The sequence below is a fragment of the Pseudomyrmex gracilis genome, unplaced genomic scaffold, assembly GCF_002006095.1.
Source record: "Pseudomyrmex gracilis isolate BER0280 unplaced genomic scaffold, ASM200609v1 scaffold_19, whole genome shotgun sequence".
Lineage (NCBI taxonomy): Eukaryota > Metazoa > Arthropoda > Insecta > Hymenoptera > Formicidae > Pseudomyrmex > Pseudomyrmex gracilis.
This window is the reverse complement of record NW_018020603.1, coordinates 1,066,763-1,077,137: the sequence shown is the minus strand read 5'-3', so window position 1 is coordinate 1,077,137 and position 10,375 is coordinate 1,066,763. Positions and strand designations below refer to the sequence as shown.

The window sequence follows — 10,375 nt, the reverse complement described above, 5'->3', positions numbered from 1 at the left end:
TTTCAAATAAATACAATCCTCTTAAAAAAAGCAAATAATATTTTGACAGAATTTGAGAAATGTAAAAAACTGTATAATAAACAAATTTTATTATTTTTGTGTACTTTAAAGAATTTTTGTTTGCACACATTACGATTATACTGATGAGAAAAATTTGATACCACTAATTTTTTACAATATTTATCTTTTTAACATACTCTTCTTTGTGTATTTCTATATTTGATTATTTAAAATTTATTATTGTAAAAATCAAATACAAAATTAATTTTGTATGTGAATCTTGAGTCTAACACTTTCTCAGTAAAGAGAAAACTTAAGCAGAGTAGATAACGCAGGAAACTATCATTACAACATATGGTAAATAAGCAAATAACAATCAAAATTATGTATTTGTAAAAACTCAATTTGTTAGTTTACTGTATATATTTAAAAACTTGCAATTACATATATTATGTTATATAAAAAATATAAAACTGTAAATATATTTCGTAAAAACATCTTTTCTTATAATTTATAATTGATGTGGGCAACATAATATTTATTTTGAGTAATAAAAGCAAAGTTTAGCAACAATTTTAAAATTTAAAATATTCTTATTAATAGTAGTATCTTGACTATACTAATACCAAAAAGTTTTAGAGACGTTATCTGCTGAGTAAATTTAAATCAGTTTCATAACACTTACTATAGATAATGTAGAAATTTTTAGACTTATTGTAGATAATGAAGATTCTAATCAGCAATTCAAGTTTTATCTAAATTAAAAACTTTTAAATTAAAAACTTGTAATTTGCAAATGTATGTTAGGACACAAACATCCTTTAGTAAAGTAGCATGCAGAATTAGAAACAAAATATTACACGTATTGAATATTTATATAGAAAACCGATAAAACATTTGTTGTCTTTTTGTTTCCAAGCAACCCCTCTGTCTCTTGCACTAGTGCACTTCGTATAGGAGATTATGTACTCAGTACAGGTGAAATGAGCTTGTAAAGTGATCGTTGAACTAACTTTGACACCTGGCTATCTTTTATCTTGAAATGCATGCATCGAATCCACATCGAACGTGCAACTCTTCACGAATCGTCCACCAAGAGCAAGTCAAATTGCAGAAGATCAAAGAACTGACGAACATCTTAAAGGTTTATGAATATTTATGAAAATGTCATAAATATTATAACTCTACAAAACTGGATAACTTTTATTATTTCCTGCGAATGGTTCATGGAAAATTCTAAGATTGCGTTTGATTTGTATACAGGACACGGACAAAAATCTCACAACATGCGAAGAAATTCTAGCTACTTATATAAAGAAACGATTGAAGGTAGGTGCAAAATACTCTGACATATTCCGAAACTTATTTTAATTCTTATTTTATTAATAATATTGACGCATTTACAACATATAACTCAATGAAATTAATGAATTATGATAATTATGCGAACTATGTGACACTTGCGTGTAGATAGCTGTATATTTAAAAAAGTATAAAAATAGATCGATACGCGTGAGTTGCTTTCCGAAAAAAACGAGTCGCATATCCTCCAACATATTACCATCCTTTGTACCAACCACCGTATAGCAAAGGCCAACCCGGATATATTCCATATCCGTGTAATCCATAATAATTACTTAATTTGCCGTACCTGATAAATTGAACGTATATAAATCAGAGCAGAAAGCTTAATCTGTTTTGGTATTATTATTTTGCAATGTTTGTTGTATTTTGTTTTTTACCACGGTAATATGGGAGTATAACTGTAGCTCGCCAAAGGCCAACCGTAACTTCTTTTCTCTAGTTTTTTTTCTCCAATTACGTCCTGAGCAATTGATTGAGCTGCGTAGGGCGTTGCTTGAAAAATGACATCCTTGTCTGTGAATGTTTTTTTGGCCATAAGAGCCTTAGCTCCAAAAGCCAAAATAATCAGCAATGGCAGAAGCTAAAATAATTGTCGACATATATGTGTACAGGACGAATAGAAATCACTATTAACAACTGAGACGCAAAATTGTAATTTAATAATTTATCTAACTGGATTAATTTATAACAATTAATCTTAACTGGATCTTCAAATGACTTATCTACGCTATATTGATATGTTCTTCGGTGAGAACTTGATAATTTTTAGTTTATGTTGTTTTGTATTTTTTTTTTTTTTAATTAAAATTTTGATGTATCAGAGCGAATTTACATTACTGAAAATTTTAAATATTTATTTTAATATTTTAAATATCTCCGAACATCTTCGCGCACAATCAATGTAATAAAAAAATTCGTATTTTAATTGTTATTATACACGAATTTATTTAGCTTACCAGCGGTTTCATATTATAAGTGTGACACGCACTAACAAACTGATAGTGTCCAGAGGGTTGACACTTCTTTTATACTGAGTTCCTCAAGTTGCAAGTCGTTCGCTGAATTTATGGTGAATTCTAGATTCGCCGGTATGCGCGTACGTATAACTAGCATCTCGACTGACAACTTCACAAAACCACTCCCATCTAAAGAATCATTAAATGACATAACGATGAGAAAGAAAGAACGCGCCAAATTATATCATTAGAAAGATTCATTCCTGCGGCACTTAAAGAATATACAAAAAAAAAACACAACTAAATAAATAAACAAAATAAATAAACTAGAATCTATTGTGCATTCTAAAAATCAAATGACAGTTTTTTTGATCTCTTTATCAGTTAACCTCGAGACAGGCGATATCTATTATATCTACGATTACTCAATTAAATTCTCTTCAAATAAGAACACGATCATGCAGAACAAGATTACAAAGTACGCACATAATACCGTGAAATCTTTATATGCAATAATCGACCTCGCAATTGTTAAACAATCGATTTCGTTCGACAATCCCCTTTTCGCTAAGTCACGCACTTGTCACATTAATCCGTAAAGTAGTAGTACCGCCTGTTTGACTTAAAATTCAAACTTATTATCGCTTTCTCTTATTCAGCATTTAGCACTTAAATGTCTAGGAATTAAATCTAATTAGCTAGACAAAAGGACCGTGTCGCATTGTGAGATAACGGCGTCGCCGGTCAAGTTTTTGCGTATTTCACGTATATGGTATGTTCCTAATTCATCTCGACTCGCGTAACATCGACCGCATACCAAGAACGTCGGTTTACGCAACTGTGAGCCCTTCCTTAAACGCGCAGCGCAAGTTTTTATTTTCACTTCTCCCTCGCGAATTGTCGTCCTAAGAGGTTTTATCGTCACCAGACTAGGAAATGGCGACTTTCTCTGAACCGGTTGTACATTCGTGTTGTCTACTTACGAAAGTCGCGTGGCTTAGGAAATATCTAAAGTAATGCAACGCGCGTGTCCTCGAATCGCGTGTCTACCTGCTCTGATACTCATCGATCGAATAACGAAAAATGATGCTTCAATCCCTCTTAACGTTAATTATTGTCAGTACTTTTCATAATAACATTATAAATTACCGGTTGTTTTAATTATTACAAACGATTATACAGACACATGTAATATAACTGAGTTTTAAGGAATTGCTCAAGCCAATACGTGACATTTTATGGTAAAATAAACATAATTAATGTGCGAAAGTACAGAAATTTCTAAATTTTGTGCAAATGTCTAAGTAATGTCTCTAAAACCTTCAGTTAGTATCATTATAAGACGATTTATATACCTATAAGTTACGTGTTGTGTATAGATAAGTGACTTAAGTAATTAATATCATTTTTTCGTCAATCTGACTTATAATCTCAATCGAAAATGACGAAAGTACATATCGCTTTAGTAATCGTGCTTCCTGCTCAGATTATGAATGTATGAGATTAAAAGGTTGTCGACCTACGTAAGAAAGTTTGTTATGAAAACCGAACTTTTTCTTGTATTAGCGATTATTGTTGGATCAAATACAAACGCTTTTATACTTATCAGACATGCTGTTGTATTTATAATAAAATCTAAGATTTACCGGTAGTAAATAGAAATTAGTTTTATGCTTGTATACGCACCGGTGAATCTCCTTTCACTTGTTTAGGAAAGAAAATATAAAGAAAAATATACGAGCGCAAACCTTTACAAATAAATTTGTTATAATTTTAATGCTTGATTTGATTGACCTCAAATTTTTATAGTATTTTTTAAACTTTACTAAGTTTTATTTAGACGAAAAAGGATTTAAGTATTTAACAACCATGCTAATTTTTTTATAATTTACCAATTTCTTTATTCAACAAAATATCTTTTTCTAACACATCTATATTGTTACAAATAATTGATTCTTTCGTTGTGTAGAGTAACTAAGAAATACAGTGTACATTTCCCGATACAGCTGTTCTCGGAATAACAATTAAACCATTGTTGAACAATCTATTTAAACTTTTTTTTTCATATAAATCGGTCACCGAGACAACGAAAAGCCAAGACAAATTCAGTACTGTTTCGTTTTTTTTCCTGAAAAAGTAGGAAATATTGCAACAGTTGCAACAACCGCTTTTACGCGTGCAATTAAACCACGAGAGAGTATTAACTAGTTAGAATCGAGCATAACTGCTTGATTTTTCGTATTCTTTTTGTTTAACGAATCGACGACTCTCGCGCGATCCTTGCTCGCTCGTTCGCGCGCATTGCATCGTGCCGCTTCAGTTGTCGCAAATCAACGAGTGGGTCCGTGCAATTCAAGAGAAACTCAACATTTCTTTCCGATATTATGCAAAAATTTATCCCCGCCAGTTAAGTCATTGTTTAACGATGTCTATGCCGCGGCAATTGGCCGGCAGTCCTCACAAAGTTCTGAGACACGAAGGTATCAAACGACTTGACTTCATATTGCCACACTATTGACTAATACCTTCTGTGACCTAACTATAAAATCAATCGTGACAACTGAGCAATATGATGCAACGTTATTGCACAAAATATAAAAGTGTGTAAATTTTCTACGTCGAACAAAGATTTATTTAAAAACTACATTAACTGTTTAATAATACAATCAGAAAAGAGTATGAAATATTGGAGTTTGCACGATCAAAAGTGATCTAATGTGCGTGGCATGCAAACGTTACTGAGTGTCGATTAATTAGATGCTTTTCCGAAAATGGATTTGCGTGTGCTTATCGTGAGTTTACTATGCGTCGTGCATGCGTTGGAAGGCCTACCATCGGAAAAAATCGTCGATCTCTCAAAGAGATCACAAAGAGAGATCGACGATAAGACTGACAGACAATCAACGGGGAATTTTCGCGACAAGAGAGCTCTCGGTCTTTTGCTGTCGGGTCTGGCTCAAATATTCGGATACACTGTGACTCCGATTCAACTCGCGTCACTGCCGAACCCGAACACAACGAGACCCGCTGCAATGTCGAATTCGTCCATGATGATGGGAATGATGATGCCCAACAATACGCAACAAGCTGCAGCGTCCCGACCTGCGAACGCCACTATGCCAAGACAGCAAGAGACCATAAGATTCACCGGTGTAGTGAATTTTGGCAACAACTCGGATATCATCGGGCATCTTCAGCGCTACGAGCAGATCTTTCACGGTCGCGGAAACAACACAATGATGATGTCGTCGCAACCCCCTATGCCTCCCGCGCCAATGTCTCCCGCGCCAATGCCTCCCGCGCCAATGCCTCCCGCGTCAATGCCTCCCGCGAAATTTTCGGTGGATCTAAGAACGAACGTGGAAGAGAGACCACCTCTGTTAGCGCCGTTCTTTGTGAAAATTCCACTGCCGATCGCGCCCGATCTTCCACCGGCCACGATGCCCATTGAGGATTTCCCATTATCTTATCTTGATCCGCCAATTTCGATCGTGAGCGTACCAGACGAAGATGCGGAAACAACGATTGTTCCTCCTTCCTTACCAGCACCTTCAACACGAAAGAAACCAGTTCACAAAGAAGAAGAGATGATTTACAGAAACAACGAGAATGCTGAACGATACATAATACAGGAAAAAGAAATCTACGACGAGAAGGATGTGAGAAAGCCGAATAGCAAGTATAACCATGAATTGTTCATCAACGAACCTAAATGGAAGCAGCAGCAAGAAGAGAGATATAACGATTTGCAACGTAATCAAGAAGAGCGCGTTGAAAGGCTCAAGGAAAAAGAGGAAGAAAGGAATCGTAACAAAAATGTGCATTATAAAGAAGAGATGAATAAGAGGTACAAAGATCGAGAAGAAGAGATCGATAATCGAAATCGAGACCATGTTTCAAAATATGAATCGGAGGAAGAAGAAGAACCAGTGTACAAGGACGCCAGCGACGAGAAGGAAACTGAAAATTCCTCCGAGGAAATACATGAGGAGCACGATGGTCGCGCGAATCTCCAAAGTGATGGTTCTTCGAAGCAATCATTGAAAGAGGACGAGGGAGAAAAAACCGAAGATTATCCAAATTACGAGGACGATGATGAACCTAATAAACAACCTCATGGATATAAGCAACCCGAGAATTTTGACAAGTATATAGTAATAGGATACAATCAACAGTTGCCAATCGGTAATTACTTTCACGAAGGTAGTCCTGAAGTAATTCGCGATAGTTACGGGAAAGTGCTGGACAATAAAAAACTGGAAGACGACAGACTCGCCGGTTACGTCAATATGTTCCAGCAACCTTACTTTGACTACAATGTGCAGAACGCTCACAATTCCGAAGACGCATCGAGAGAAGACAAAAAGGCAGCACCTGTGTCCGGTTATGATGCACATTTGGTTAGAGTACATAAACTTAGAGAAGAATACGGTTTGCCGGAGAATAAATACGAAGAATATGAAATAGAAGATGAAAGTGATGCGAATAGCGATGAAAAAGAGAACGAAAAAATCACACAGAATCACACATCGGCAAAACAGGACGGATCTACGACTGATCTTCGCAGCAAAGAAGATGGCGATGTGAGATCCGAACATTCAAAATCGCAAGAAGAAATCGATTTCGTCAGATACGTGCCCCTGGTTGTGCCCGTGCGTTATGTCGACACAAGCGAAAAAACACACGGAGAAAAACAAGCGGAGACACGGCAGTTAAACTATAAAGAATCGGACAAATTGACCAACAGCGAATCCGTTGACGATAACGTATCCGTGCCAACGCGGTCTAACTCGATCCCCAAAGTCGGTTTGCCCGGAAAACCGCGCCAGTTGCACGAAGGCGAGATTGACAAACAATTGCAATTATGGCCGCCGCCTTTCGATTACGTTTTTGACACCACGGAACCGATGAGCACAGTCGTACCACCGAATCTTCCGAATTATTATCAACCTATAGTAAAAACTATTGTGGCAAATAACGCGAAGAATGACAATTCCATAGAGCAACCTTCCGGTTATCTGGTGGTCGTCGGTGATCCGAATCGTTATCAATATCCTTATAACGTTTATTACTTTCCCAATGAAGCCGTAGATCCGCAGCACCGAGATCTCTATACGAACATCAGAGACGCGCAAAATCAGGTTTACATTCCTCAGCAAAGCGTCAATCAACAGCTCGTCCAGTTGAATCCTAATCTCACTAAATACAATCTGAATGAGACCGCAAAGAGTTCTCAGAACCACTATCACCAGTCTCAGGGAGTCCCAGTTAACGTTCTCGGTCCTCGTTACTACGTTTCTGGAGACAGACCTCGAGCTGAGGGATCATCTAACATTGACGTCAGAAATCAAATTGTTGACATCAATAACTGGTCGAATAAGATACATCAAGCAGGAAGTGATACGGACGAGCAGAATGTCGCGTTTTCAAATCAGAACGCCCAAAGAATATTGACGGAGAGATCGCGTAATATACAATTATCGAGAAGACGAAGAAATTCTCAGCAAGAAGATAAAAAAGAAGACGAGAACGACAAGAAGGAAGAGACTACATCACAGCAACCGATCCCAGAAAACAAATCTTTCGATGATCCGGAAAGCGCGCATGACTTTTTCGGTTTCAACAAAGACGATTACAGCTTCGAAGGCGAGAGCAGCGATGCGTTGGATGTTGAGAAGAAGGATGACAAAACCGCGATGGAGCTGTCCACTGTACCGGAACCAATCACCCATAGCCATGACGACGAAAGTATGATGAGAGATAATGACGAACTGGAAAACGATCCGGAGAAAGTTGAAGTCACGGAATATCGAAACAAAGTGGCGACCTTGAAAGTATCGGAGCAGAGACAATCGGAACCGAACGGACCGATTCAATACGTGAACTTTATACGTAATATTTAATTGCGGCTTTCTACGAAAAGAACTAGAGAAATTTATTCTAGTAAAATATAAAACAATTTTTTTTTTAGATTATAATGTTTACTTTATTTTCAATATAAAGTGCATTTTATTGTAAAATTAACAAGATATAATAATATGTATATGAAATGTATAATTATTCGTCATAATGTATTATATATAAATATTTGTTAAAGATATGCAATTTTAAATTTTTCTTTAAATTACCTTTTGAAATATATTTCCCAATGCATATGCACATGTATATGTGTATTATATTGTTACGTCCGGACCGTGATTTCTCTTAGAGTAAATGACCACTCAAAGAATTCTTATAAACACGCGCTTTATTCACAAATTTATAGAAACTCGTACAAAGAAATTATTCAAAGAAATTTTCCCGTTGTCCGAATAGCTCTGATCTCTATTTAAATTTATCGCTTGAACTTCGAATCAACAACGACAACAACGCGTTGCCATCTACTTTTTTCTCAAAGTTGCTCCTCTCATCGATCGATTGACTGTCATTTCTTTTTATCAAATGTCGATACAAACTATTCCGCAACATACACATATATGTATGTATACGTATGCTATTTCTCTTGATAAATGCCATTACACATAAAATACTCTGAATTTAACTTATAGTGTTTCACACATCGTCCTCCTATATAAAAAATTCATGTGTACCGCGAAGTGCGCGTTTTGATATCGAATGTATCGCATCTATTGTTGTCTCTTTTCCGCGTTATCGATTAGTTGGTTGATCGAGTCGAGTCGAGTCGAATCGAATCGGTAAGATCGAGAGAGTAAATAATGACAGAAAAGCGATTTTGACAGTTCGTCGTATACGTGGAGAAAATTAAAAACGTGACTAAAGTAAAGTCACTTGACANATACGTGGAGAAAATTAAAAACGTGACTAAAGTAAAGTCACTTGACAGAAAAGAGTAGAAAAACAACACGTGACTATTTAAAGTAACGTGATTGTAATTTATATTATATATAACATTAAATAATATATATTATACATATAATTTATTATATGTATAATACTATATATATAGTATACAATATAAAGTATAATATTATAGTTTATATTGTATATTATATATATTATGTACATACTACCGTAAGGTCACTGACCTCGGTCGCGCGACCGTGGTGGGGGGGGGGTCACTGACCCGGTCGCGCGACCTTGGTGGGAGGGTCACTGACCTCGGCCGCGCGACCGTGGTAGGGTCATTGACCTCGGTCAATTTGTCTCTTAAAAGGAAAGCAGCCACTGTCGTACGTGTACTAGCTGTCATCGCGGTGACATGTTGTGTCTACTGACGGAATATGTTAAAATAAAACTAATAGCGTGCGCGTAGCGCGCGTCTGTGATGTGCTAGTTATAATAAAAAATAGTAAATTACTTATAAGTTTATTAATGTAATATTATTGTATTGTTGATATATGATTACAGGAAAAAAGAGAAGAAATACAAAGAAAAAGCGAGTTGGAAAATAAAATGACCGAAATTTTGGAAAACTTGAAGACTCGATTGTTGGTCGAATAAGTGTCGTATATCTTAAACTAACACATATACACACATGTATTATATATTTTTATTCTATAGTTTTCTATAAATGTTAAAAAAAGAATGTTTAATATATTATTATTTTTACATTGTTATTACGTAATGTGATTTTTTTGTTTTAAAAAAAAAAGTATAATTCACGTACCCCTTGTTAATATAGACAACTTTCTCTTTTTCTCTTCCTCTAATGACTCAGAATTTTGCTTTATCCTTTTTATAATAAAAACATCTATAAAGTGCATTTTGCATAAGTACACACACTATTTTAGTTTACAATATAAATCTCTTACAGTTTATCAAAATACAGTCACAGAGTTCGTTCCGTTTCACGCATATGCGCGCATTTATCTATAGTATACGTCACGTATAGTATAGACAAATGCGCGCATATGCGTGAAACGGTACGCAGCTTAGGCCACGTTCAGCAGACTGAGCAGATCAGTGAACGCTTAGTGATTCTTTAATATGATTGAATCTTGCCTTTAGATCTTAACTGGATCTAAGAGTAGAAACCAATCATATTGAAGAATCACTAAGCGCTCACTGATCTGCTCAGTCTGCTGAACATGGTC

The 10,375-nt window shown here is 35.7% G+C and overlaps 1 long non-coding RNA gene across 1 annotated transcript; it reads left to right on the top strand.

Annotated features, from left to right (window-relative positions):
* Positions 1-1,012: 1,012 nt before the first annotated feature.
* LOC109851683 lies at positions 1,013-1,330 on the top strand. Its single transcript, XR_002249926.1, has 2 exons — positions 1,013-1,144; positions 1,264-1,330. It is a non-coding gene; the product is annotated as an uncharacterized LOC109851683 (long non-coding RNA).
* The last annotated feature ends 9,045 nt before the right edge of the window (positions 1,331-10,375 follow it).